This window comes from Rhododendron vialii, chromosome 8a (genome assembly GCF_030253575.1).
Source record: "Rhododendron vialii isolate Sample 1 chromosome 8a, ASM3025357v1".
Lineage (NCBI taxonomy): Eukaryota > Viridiplantae > Streptophyta > Magnoliopsida > Ericales > Ericaceae > Rhododendron > Rhododendron vialii.
In genome coordinates this window covers 34,962,312-34,975,665 of record NC_080564.1, presented here as the reverse complement: position 1 = coordinate 34,975,665, position 13,354 = coordinate 34,962,312, and the positions used below count along the sequence as shown (strand labels likewise).

The window sequence follows — 13,354 nt, the reverse complement described above, 5'->3', positions numbered from 1 at the left end:
GTAATGAGAAGGGATTGTTAATGAAAAAAGATTGATAATGAGTATATTTGTTTGGGATGAGATTAGATGATAGGATTATTAATATCATGTTTGTTTAAGATGTGATTAGATGATGTAATTGGATTGATAGAAAAAATTGATAATGAGAAGGAGTTGAGATTGAATTATGAATACCAAGTCTCACGGGGTATTGCTAATACCCCTATGGATCTCATTACTCATCCCAACGGAGTAATAATTCGGTTATCAAACAGGAATTTAGAAAGCCCTTGAGATTAGTAGGCATAGTCCGGTTATCCAACGGGGCTATAATCACGACCTTTTTTTCCTAATCCTACCACAGTATTTTCTACTCCTATCATCCTTTTCTTCCTTTAAAATATAGAAAAAAAAAAAAAAATCACTTTCCTTCCGGAACGCTATAAATATCAGGGTTTTTGTTCCGTAAAACCCCCCGCCCGCGCTCTCTCTCGTTCTGAAGCGGTTCTTGCGGCCAACGTCAATGGCTTCCCAAGAAGCACGAATCGCCTCCCTCCGCCACTACGAGCTCCGTCTCCTTCGCTGCTCTCTACCCCCTCCTTCACCACCCCCATCCTCATACCAACCCTCCGATAACGATCCTGCATATCCTACTCTCCTCATTATCAACGACGTAGTCACTTCAATCGAGGCGGGAGATTACGTCGGAGTCCTGTCCTCCGCCGCTGCTCGAACCACCTTCAAATTCCCGTCCCTATCATCCCTGGAAGACACCCCCGATCGTTTTACTCCGAACTAGTGCTTGAACGCGCCGAGTCGTTCTTGTTTGATGACGAGTCTGGTAACGAGATAGGTACCCGGTTCAAGGCGTTCTTGTTAATGGCCACTGCGGTCGCCGCCTTTCTCGCCTACACTCAGTGTAACATAACTGGGTCAGTCTCACTCCATTCACTCCCATACTCTAAAAAACTATGAGAGAAGGAATATTTTATTGGATTGTGTTTCACTGTACAATGAGCCTTCTATTTATACAGGATTTATATAGGAGAGAGAGCCTAATTGCGGAAGAAAATCATATTAATTAAATATGAAAGAAAAACATCCTAATTACAATTAAATCACAATCTCAATAGCACGATATTATTTATTATATTTATTTATTCTAACACATACGTTTAGGTTTCCTTTGGACTAAATTAATCTTTTTAAAGACATTGGGTGTTACTAATGTTTAGTTATTTTTTGTGGCTTTTCGTTACAATTTCTAGGCTTAATCATTGGTGTAGTCGGGAGAAATCAAAAAAGGTATAGCATGGACCAAAGTTAAAAGATTACATATAAGACAACATTAAAGACATGTAGAAATTTTATATTCAAACCAAAAGTTTTAAGTTATTAAGTGGAGGGGTCCTAATATTATATTAATTGATCGCCCATGCGATACCCAAGCAACATGGAATTGTATTTCCTCAGCATCCCAGAACTGTCCTACATTTATTTGTGAGTTTTGTGATTAATGATAATGAATATTGGCAACGTAGTTCATTAGTCAACCCCAGGAGGTTTGGCTGAGCGACATTGGACAACAACTAAAGGACTTGCCCCTAGTTGTCCTGTCGTTTAGTTCAGGCCTTGGGATTAGTAGAGGCATGGGTAAGCTGCATGGACACCAGTTTATAAAAAGAGAGAGAGAGAGAGAGAGAGAGAGAGAGAGAGAACATAGTTCACTAGTCCTGTTTTGAAAATCCTGATTTGTTGGAATGTAATATGGGTTAAGAGAGTGGTCCAGATAACACAAAATACTATTTGTGATCAGTTGTTGGTTTTTGAGATTCTTGCACCTTAGCTGCAATATGTGGTTCATGTGTTGACATTGGGTTTTCTATGAAACATTGGTTATGTGGTTACAATCTACTTTTCTCTACTTTACTCTAACGGGGAGACTTCACTGTTTTCTAACTGGATTTTGTTTCTGATTTTTTAAGACCTTTTGAGAAGTTTCCTACATCGCCTATTGGGACATTTGAGGGTGGTGATGGAGGCACAGGACATGCAGAATGGGAAGGGTGGGCACGAAATCAGCTTCTGGCTGCTGGGTCTGGCCTGCTTGGGAAATTCTCTAATCTTCAGGTACTTGATTATTTATATGCTCATGACAACTGTGCTTGTTCTTTTCGTCACCAATCTTACAACAATTATGCATTGATTACAAAAGTGTTCGTGACTGGAATTGGTATTTTGTTCATATTCAATGAATTCACCCCATTTGGTTTGTCCTTTCTGTTTGAATCACAATGGTGGAAAGATATCATTAGCCATCATGCAGTTATAACCTAGAACTCTCAAGCTTAGTTGCAGGGAGCTCCTAAAGTGGTGCCACTCTCGCCTTGGGAGCACGCTTTTGCTCTCTCAACTGAGGAGCTTGACGGGAGCGGACTCCCATCGAGATGGGAGCTCGCTCCTTACGAAGATGGGAGAGCTTTTGTATGATATTTGTTTAGAAAAGCAGGGATTTATCAGTTGACTTTATTAATTGGTCTTTGATGAACTCATATATATAGCCTAAGTCATGATATCTTGAAAAGAAAATCATATATTGTACCACTAGCCCATTTTTTACACTTATGGGGGACTTGGCCAATGTTTTTACTTCCTAAATTATTGTACTTTTTAAAGTGAATACTCTACGCTATGTTATTTCATAATTTATGTAAACGCTCCTCTCACGCTCCCAACCTTGGAAGCTTCTATATTCACTTGCTCCCCCGCTTCCGCTCCCGCACCAGCTCCCACTTCATGCGACTAAGCTCTCAAGTGTTGCCGCATTTCAGCAATTTCAAATCTCGCCAGTTTTGCTTTTGTTTTTGGTTTCCTAGTTAATCTTGCTAACTTCTCTGGATTTGAAAGAAGTTCCCGAAGTGTTAGGGGTTGTTTGAATAATTTTGGAACTTGGAAGTGCCATCAAGTTTTGGTTTTCCTATTTTCTGTTTGCCGACTTATCCCTTTATAATTATGGTTATGGATTCTTACAGACTAAATCTTTCCTGGTTTCGATGAAATACTTGGTTGTAATCTGAATGTGGCTGGAAATTCCAAATTTTCTATTTGTTGGTCGAGTTTTGAGATGGAGTCCTTAGTCGTTTTTAGTAATTTGATTCCATTTCGATTCATTATTGCCTTCTTGGTCCAGTTGATTTTGCTGACAGGAAATTATATGTTGCTTAATTCAGAGACCTTGCTGGCAGTTCTACTCCTCCTGCCATTTTTACCCCGCTCTAGCTATTTGTTTGTTTGGGCCAAGTGAGTAAACAATATAAAAGCAAGTGAGCCCTTTGACGGATGGTATTTTGTTGATCTCATTTTCATATCAGGAAAGTAAGTATTCATATTTATTTAGCAAATCTATAATCCAGCTCACCCAATAAAAGAATTGTCATGTCAAACCTTTCTAATAATGTTGTTTCTTTCTTTAATCATTGGGTCATAGTGGTTAGTAATGGACTTCTATTCTTAAACACAGGGAGATGAATGACCTGGAAATTGGTGACAAGGAAATCACTTATTTTGGTTAGTGCCTCAGTGTTCCGACTTATAATGTCTAGATGTAAAATGAGATACTTTGTTTGAAATTATTAGGTTCTTTGTCTAAAACCCCTTTTTATTGCAGGGTGGGAGTCTGGGAGATGGCGCTGTACATAGAAGCGGTGGATTCTCAGATATCCTATCACTTCATAGTAAGTTGACTGAGCTACCTCTTGTTTACAACACATATTAGCAGGTCAAATCCCATAATCACTTTACACAACACATCTTTTATATCTGTTTGAATTACTGTAACATGCTAAGGGGCTTATATAGATTGTCTGCATTTTGCAACAACAGATGTACAGATGGTTGCCTATGTGCAGTTATGGGTATTTAATAGTTCACTTGTGTTACCCATGTCATGCGTATATGCGCACCATGATCCTGTCCCAGGCAGGCCCTTATTTCATACTTTTCTGTTCTAAAACGGTACTAATACATAAATGTGGTGTTTAAAAGAGATATCAATAGAGGTGAGTGCTTTATTATGTGACCTTATTGGTAAAGTTGTACTTTCTTATTTGCATGTTTATTGATGTTCTGTATTCTTGAGACATCTTGGAGCTTTGCTCTTTCTAGTTATTGTTCGAATCATCATTGGGCTATTATCAGATAGAATTCCTTGATGCTTATGGCCAATTTGTTCTTGGCCACAAGACTTTTTCATGGCAACTCAACAATCCTCTGTTGGAAGAGGATAGCAGAATAGCCATAGAAGATGGCTGCTTGTACTTGCAGTATGTCCAGCACCTTTTAGATATGTTTCTTCCCTGCACGTGGTTATGACATCATTCCCTTTCAGATTAGTCGTTTTTGTGACATCTTGCAGATTCGATGGGAGTCAACTTGTAGACGTACAAAGGAGCGTGCTATGCTGATGATGGAGAAACTGGTATTATGCACATCTTTGTTAGCTGGTAGCAGCCTTGAAAATTGTTATTTATAATTGAAAATACATAGCTTTCTTTCAGATCATGTTTTTTCACCTTCTACAAACATTGGTTCAGTTATTTCCCTTGTACACTTAGAGTTATTCTTGACTCTTTCAATTCGATTCGGAAATAGGTGATTCTTGGTGCTTAGCTTTGGAAACAGTTTGTAACCGAGTTGCTGCCACTTGAATCCCTTGATTACTATCTTTCACCCAACTCATTGCAAATGGTTAATCAATTACTATAATCCTTCAAATTTTACCCAGTTTTGGACTTGCTGACTATTCTCATGCACTTCTTAGCCTCCACAAGAATGACATGTCATCATGCCCTTTTGTATTTTTTAATTCCCTTCATACCCAATCATATGCTCCTGGTTGTCCTTATTTTTCCGAAGAGAGAAGGAAAAACATCGACAAACTACGTTTTCCCGCACAGACTAGAGAATATAAGAACTAACTTTTGCCAAACTATTTACAGGAATGAAGAGAGAATGAAATTTGGTGGTTAAGAATTAAGATATACCAAGAATTATAATTCTAAAAGCCTTAAATTGTTATGCAAGTAAGAAGTCATCTGGGGGGAGTCGTGTAAGACTTAGAATGGGATGGTCTAAATGGGAATCTTTCCAGGGTCATTTGTGATCTTAGAATTCTTTTGCCACGCTCGGGGCAAGTTTTGTAAGACATACTGCAAGGTAAATTTATATAGCTGAGAGTGTTTGTTTGGAAGGTTTTGTCATAAATATGGTCACAAAGCAGAAATGAGGGGGAAAATACATGAGTTGTATCATGGTAAAATTACAGGATAAGAAAAATTATATTTATTGGAAGTAGAAGTATCATTTATCAGAATTTGGAAACGAAAGGAGTGACCAGTTAAATGGTTTGTTGATTTGTTCACATGCAATTGATGATGCGTAGTATGAAGGTTTAAGGCTTGTTGGGTTGATATTCAGTTTTTAAGAAGAGCTGTTTGTTCCTATCCTCAAGTTCTTAACGACATCCAAAAGGAATGAGAATGTCATCTATTGTTCGAAAACCTCTTCCTACCTATTTTTTTTTGCCCATTATCCTAGGTACACCTTTAATTTCTCCATCTGTATTTTCTTCCTCAGAGCTTAAAAAGGTCATGTGTTCATCTGCTGCTCTGCATGTGCTTCCTCTTCTTCTAGCTTGCTCACATATACATAGCATCGTCTTTTTATTTAGCTTAAATTACATAGACCTCCTTTCAAGTTTTTAACTATTACTGGAACACTCTGTGGATCTTAAGTACTTGGGTCCAACTACATGTTTTAACATTTGGCGGTTACACTTCATCAAGGTCCATAATGTTCATTGAGTCGCAGGCATGGTTATAACATATTTTAAAAGCCTTTTTTGCAAGGTGTTTGAATCTTCTCCTTGCCCATCAAGTTGGATTAGTCCTGGCTCTATTTTCCACTCGTTCTGTATTTTTCTCTCAGACGCTTCCAGTGCAGTCATTTTCATGGAGTCTGATGTAACTATTTCTGCTCATTTCAGGTCCAGGATGTCTATGAATCTTCTCCTGGTGTTGTACAAAGGATTTATTATTGTTTTGGAGCTTATATTCCTACAATTCCTGCTCTGCGGAAGTATCTCTCTTTGACCTCTTTCTAGATGGCATGCTTTAATTTGAGATACTATGTTATTGCATCGAACCTTCGTCTATTTGTTTCACCTTCAGTCTGTATGTATAGATGACATGTACAAATATTTATATTTCTGCTTATCTTTTTTAGAGAATATGGCGAGCTTTTAGTGAGTTTTGGCCCGATAGGGGAGGCTGTTAAAGTTTTTGAGGATCTAGAATTGTGGGACAATCTGATATATTGCTACCGGTATGATGGTGGCCATCTTCTTAGTAATTCATCGCTTATGCGTATAATTAGCTTCATATTATGCTAATGGTGATTTTATGTTTATTATGTTCAAAACAACAGCTTGTTAGAGAAAAAAGCGGCAGCTGTAGAACTTATTAAATTGCGGCTGGCTGAAATGCCTAATGATCCGAGGCTATGGTATGTTAGCCAACCTTTTGCTTTTCATGTTTTAGCTTGTTTACTTATTGGTCTGTATTCTTTTACCAGATCTCAGTTTCATCAATACAATTTAGATGTACATATTTCTATGGAATAGTTTAGGGCCTTGGGCTCTTGAAAATATTGTACCCCCGGATCAGTTTTTCAGCAAGAGCTTATAACTATTGAGTTTATGTACTCAGTATTGAGCTTGTACTGTTGAGTTTTTCTACTGGCTATTGAGTTTGTAACTACTGAGTTTTTTCGTCTAAATGTTAGCTCAAACAACTGGTGGATCCCATTTGTGTAGTTGTTAAATGGAAGTCCTAAACATTAGCTCCAATCACCTATTTTGGTTGTCTACATTTGGCAGTGAGACTCAATAGAAGTCCTAAATGGGCATTTCAATGTGTTGTACTTTCAGGTGTTCATTGGGGGTGACGTTACAAGTAACGATGCCTGCTATGAAAAAGCCCTAGAAGTGTCAGGCAACAGGTCAGCTCGAGCAAAGGTAACTTTGTTCCTCGCTTTTCATAAACAATACTCCTGTCTTTTCCACGTTAATCCTTCCCCTCCCCCACCCCCGACCAACCACCCCCACCACACACAACCCCCCCCCCCCCCAACCCCCACGCCCCCCCCCCCCCCCCCCCCCCCCCCCCCGGCCTCCTTTTCCCTTGTCAGCGGTCTCTTGCTTGCAATGCATACAATAAGGGGGATTATGAGAAATCTAAAATACTATGGTGTATTGCCTCTCTCTCTCACACATCTGCCACTCGCAGACATGTTCTTGTGCCTGCTTGCATAGTTGTCTCTGTAGTAATAATCTTCCGTTAATTTTATATTAGGGAGGCTGCCATGGCATTGAATGCTTTGTATCCAGATGGTTGGGTTGCACTTGGAACTGCTGCCTTGAAGGTGTCCCGTGTCATCATTTTGATTCTTCATCCATCAGGATAAAAATCCTTGATCTCCAAATTTGTCACCTAAATTATGAGAAATGCCTTGCATTGTGTTCTCTGTTTGTTTCGGTGGTTGAACTTTAATGTCACAATATATACAGGCAGGGGATGTTGAGAAGGCAATGGATGCGTTTACATCAGCTGTTCAGCTTGATCCTGATAATGGAGATGCTTGGAACCATATAGCTCATTTGTATGCTCTTTCTCAGTTTCTTAAGAGTAACAATTATGCCAATATTACGCTTAGAACCTGCTTCCTCTATATTTTTCTCTTCTTCGGATCTTCCCCATTTCCTGCAAGGTGTGGATTCACATCTTACCAAGTTAAATTTTTTCACATGAGCTACTTAAAATCCAACATATTTGGCGACGTTTTTATGAAACAATTCCTTCCTTTTTGTGATACATTTTCTATGCTGATCTTTATATCTGCTCTTACCATTGCAAAGAGGTGGGCCTATGGTGTAGTTTGCAGTAGATTCATGCTTCGTTGGTTTAGTGCTACTGTGATTATGACACCAATAGTTACTTCTCTTGCTAAACAAGTGAAGAAATGAACACTTAGATATATCACTTCATCAACGCTGCAGGCACATGATTAAAAAGAAGAACAAAGAGGCTTTCATTGCATTTAAAGAAGCACTGAAGTTCAAGTTCAAGTTCAGTCTCTCTCTCTCTCTCTCTGTATGTGTGTGCGCATGTGCATGTATATACACATGTATGCAGTTACATTTATAAGATTATGCCATTATGGTATAAACTCCTTTATTGGAGCTTGGTTGAAAGGGTAACATGAAACGACTTGTTGCAGGAGGAATAACTGGCAGTTGTGGGAGAATTTCAGCCATGTTGCTGCAGATGTTGGCAATCTTAGTCAGGTAAGTTTCTTGGTATGCAGATAGTTGGTGAACTGCTTATCCTCGTGCATTGGCCAATGTGTTTCGATCAAAAGAGATGATCTTTGATCCCTACTTTCTGCACATGTTTCATGTTGAGCACCCGGAGAAAACTTGAAAATATTGGGGGTTTCATAGGTGAAAGGCAGTGCTGATATAGCATGTTTAGGGTTTTATTGTCCAGTTCACAGCCTGGCTAGGCTTTGCTGTATTTATTCTCTTTGAGTTGGTTTAATCATGATTTATTGTTTACATTTTTTTTCGTTGTGTTTGCTTGAGCCAGTATGTTGAGAATCATATATACTACCAAATTGTGCTGTAGCAGCAGCCCTCATTGGGTACTAGATATGTATCTGTTTGACCTTGCATTTACCTGTAACCAAAGATGGGTCTAGTTTTGTGTAAGAGTGAATGTGCTTGTAATTCTTGATATCTGGATTTCATCTTTGTGGGAGGTGTCTATTTATCAGGACACCGGCCATAGAAACAGTCATGCACCAGGATACAAAGTTCTGCTAGTTTTGATGCATTCATTATCCCCCAGTTGACCAAGAGACTTAACGAAATATACACAAACATTAGTAATACCCCCACCCTTCTTCCTAAACTCTGCTTGATGACACTGAATTTTGACCTTCATTCATGTACTTTACTTGAAGTGGGCAAGGTCAGAACATTTCGTCTAGTTTTTTATCCATAATCAAACAAGATGTTTGATCCTGACGGTCCGTACCTATCATGTATAGAATGCTTAGAAGCGTCGATATGATGTAGTATATGTGCATGAGATACACCAACTACTTAATATTGTTTGGGTTTGTTCCTCATGTAAATGTTTCACATTGACTTAAGTGATCTGACATCTTGGGTACCGCATTTGTCTTGTGTGGAAATTGATATACCATTCTTGATTCTATGTGAAAATATTCTGCGATTTAATGTGGCAGGCACTGGAAGCGACAAAGATGGTGTCGAATATAACCAGCAATAAAAGAACTGATGCACAGTTACTTAGAGAGGATGATACTAGAGATTGAAAGGCGGGCCCTAACTAGCCATTCTCAATTGCATGTTGGCACAGGTGATGATTAGGATACCAACTACAATAAGGATACCAAACAAACTCTTTCTGTTAATTCTTATACCGGTCCTGCTAATGGGTCGACTGATCCAGAAGTTGTGCTGGTTAAAACACAAGAAACTAATCTTTTTGTGGAGTTGCTTGGGAGAATTTTACGACAGGTAGCCAATTTTTTTTAATATCTATTCGTTTAATTTCTTTTCTCATCTCTCCTTTATCTAATAATGTTCAAGTAACTCTTGGGTTTTCTTATTGCATGATATACATATGTGTCTTCTTCATATATTTCAATGAATTTATGTAGATGAGCAACTGGTCAAGGTGTGTGTGTATGTGTGGTGCATTTGGAGGGAGTGGGTGGGTCGAAATCGCTTACATGGTACGCTAACCCAACTTGGCTGAGGCAGGTTGGGTTGGGTTCAATTTGGTGGGGTCAGTCTAGAAACCCTATCAAACTTTTAGATGTTCTCATGTAGTCATGTGTGGGTTGTGTGTTGGATATTTAGGTTTGGCCAATTTGCTTATGAAGTACGATTGGATTTTATTGCCACTTAAAGCTACAGAAAGGATATGAAGTCATTTAAGTTACAATTTTGAGTCTTGTAATAAAAGTAAGAATGACTTTCTTGCATGAATGTGCTACGTGAATTCTAATGGAATAACTTGTTCACGGGTTGACTGGCGAGTAAGTTGTTCAATTTGTTGGCCCGTTGACGTTTGATAACCAACGCTTCTATGTGTGGGTTGTTGTTGGTGAACCCCTGTGCCATAGTATAATCATGGAATAAAACCCAATTCAGTCAGGCTGGGTTTGGTCGAGGTGATGGGTTTGCGCTAGAAATGCCACCTCTAACTTTGTAATCTTAAAGTAGGCATGTGAAATTGTGTGGCTGTAAAACATCTACATCTATGGTTTTGGGGGTTTAAATAAGCTACATCTTCAACTTCAACAGATGATTGAGGTAAGAGCAATCCATGCTCAGTGGGCCATTAAGAAATTACAGAAAGAAACATGTCTCCAAAAGCGCGAGAGGCCTATGCAGATGTTGCCATTTCTAAAGATAAACTATTGGATTTTTGCTCTGATATAGGTTGTTCAAAGTGTTGGAGGATCCGAGATTTGGGGATTATATGGAAGGTGGCACAAACTTAAAGGTGATCTCTCAATGTGCTCTGAGGCCGTTCTAAAGCAAGTTAGGTCATACAAGGTATATCTTGATCTTGCAAGTCGTACCTCGCCATCACAGTTTTATGTATTGTATTGTCTGTATGAGTCTCTAATAAGTCTCCCTAGGGCTTAGGTGGGCTACATAGGAGGAAGGCACATGATATATATGAGATTCACGAAATTTGTTGTATGTTTTTTTCAATTACGCTATAACCAATGACATGCTATCAGCCTAGCACAATTGATCTTCTCAGTGAGTCCTACATGCTAAGATATGAAAGCTAAGCTATGAGAGAGCTTCAAGAAGTATGTGCGGTCAACAACTACCCATTCCAAGCTATTAATTGAAGTGCATGTTGAGTCCATGACATGTTAATTCCGTAAATGACATCATGTTGTTTGAAGAGTATTCAATTGTATTTGAACGATAGTAGGTGTTAAAGTTATCATTTATTGTTTTGTACTTATTCTCTCTCTCTCTCAGGGGTCTGATTTGTGGAAAGACAGAGATCGGTTTAAGAAGTTTGCATGTGCTTCATTGGAACTTTGTAACGTCTACATGGAGCTTTTTTCTTCTACTGGTGGTCGTAAGGAACTCTTTGCAGCTGAGATGCATTTGAAGAACACTATTAAACAGGCATGACATCCGGCTTAATATTTAAAAATGTACTGTTTTAGCAGTATATGCGACAGTTCATCTTTTTGTTTCTGTTTTTACACAATAAGGATTTCTGTCTTTGACCACATTCTTTACTGTATCTCTTTCTGCATAGAGTGAGACATCATTTCTCTACATTTCAGGCCGGGAGTTTTTCCGAAACAGAAGAGTTTAGGGATCTTCAGGCTTGTCTTGAGGAGGTGCAGATGAAATTGCAAGCAAAGTTTCTGCGTGTTCTGCTTAGATATCCTGCCTGAGAACATCTCTTTCCGGAAACTTGTTCACTTTCTGATGATGGGACGAAACCATTAGTATGGTGTTGCATTTCATGAATATGTTAAGGTGGGAAAGTGGCGTCTTGATTTGTTCATGGTTTATCCCAACATACATGCATTTTCCACTGTGTAAACTATCTTTTACAGTTTCCAATCCAGCTAAAATCACCTTTACACTGCGCACGTACTGTGGGCGTACCTTCATTATTTGTGCAACGTTTGACGAGTAGAATTAGTTACAAATAGGATATTAATGCAGACTACCCACTCAAAGTAAAGAAGAATTCAAGTCACGTTTTTTTGTAGTTTTGAGCCACAGTAATGGGTGTATTAGTTTGGAATGAGACAACATATCATTGCGAATCAAAGTATCTGACAAAACGCTATGTTTGTCAGCAATTCAACTTTTCTTTGCCACTTCAGTTGACAATGGTCAGTTGCACCGCGATTTCCCCTTTTTCTTGGATTTGTTTTTGTTGCTTTGGAGTTCTCTTTTTATCAACTGGTGAGATGACCGTACTATTTGCTATACGCAGGATCGTGCAGGATTGTGAATTGGTGGCGGAATCTCTCTCTTTGATCGCTATCCTTCCAAGTTTTGCTGTATGTCCCCCGAATTTGATAGGTTGGGGGAATCTAGAGCACAAAGGTAAGGAAAAAAAAACACATGACAGCACCAAAGGCAGCACTTCAAAATTATCAAAACCGCGAGGATCCTCCCTCTCGAGTATGTTTGGAAAATCGTAGCTGAATAGTCGAGTCCCGTTATTGACAAGCTTGTCGAAGCTTATTGTTGTATTATGATTGTGGTGAGGAAATAAGAAATATTTTAAATCCAATTTGGAGCTGGCCTTTGCTCTCCTTGGTGGTTTTTGTTCATGAGTGTACTATATGCGATGGGGTTTCTTTCATAAGGGCTTCCGAGAAAATGGAAAAGAGAAAAACTTCCACAACCTAGGGTCATCAGCGCTAGTGGCTGTGGCACCAATTAAACTACATGCAGATCTTACAACATTTGTTCTACGATCACTCTTTGGTTCCTATTTTAAATGAGCTGAACGTAGGCCTCAATTTTAGGCTCGTTCAATAAATGAGCCGAGTTTTAGCCTAACAGTATTCGGCTCGATTAGGCTGTGCACCTAGGGCGTGTAATGTGTATATAACAAAAATTCCATGCATAAGCTTGAATATGTATAAACCTAGAGCGTGTATATATCAAAAATTTCATGTGTAAGCTTGAATACGTATAAACTTAAACGAATATAGATTCCAGCTAGGAGTACACCTTTATGATCTTAAGGATAATGACCAATATTTCATTACGATTTTGTTGCTAACTTGAGGCTAACCATCACACGAATTGGCTTTGACTATCTCATTCTGGATTCCAGAACCTGACTAATCATCCTTGTATACGGTGGTGGCACTTCTGGGGCTCCCATGTATACTCCAACCCAACTGTAATCACATCTCCATCATCGAAGCTGCTCCCTCTGATTCATTTTCTCTTGGTTTAGTCCCTGGAGCTCTTCCTCTAGATGGGCATAGCTCTTTCTAAGATTATAAAACATCAGACGCGTACAACTGTCCCGGACAGTTGCTAGAGTTGTCTCACAATTTTATGGGTTCTACAGACATATCTTCATATGATGATATCCCTGTACTGTGAGAAAATATTGGATTGTCCAAGACAGTTACGGGAGAGGATCATATCCCTTTCCTTTTTCAGTTATAACTCGTGCGTTTGGTGAATCTCATATTCTAGTCGTGGGGA

The 13,354-nt window shown here is 39.0% G+C and overlaps 2 pseudogenes; both read left to right on the top strand.

Moving 5' to 3' along the window:
* Positions 1 to 456: 456 nt before the first annotated feature.
* Positions 457 to 3,450, top strand: LOC131335818 (uncharacterized; annotated as a pseudogene).
* Positions 3,451 to 3,662: 212 nt separating this feature from the next.
* On the top strand, positions 3,663 to 12,441 carry LOC131335817 (uncharacterized; annotated as a pseudogene).
* The last annotated feature ends 913 nt before the right edge of the window (positions 12,442 to 13,354 follow it).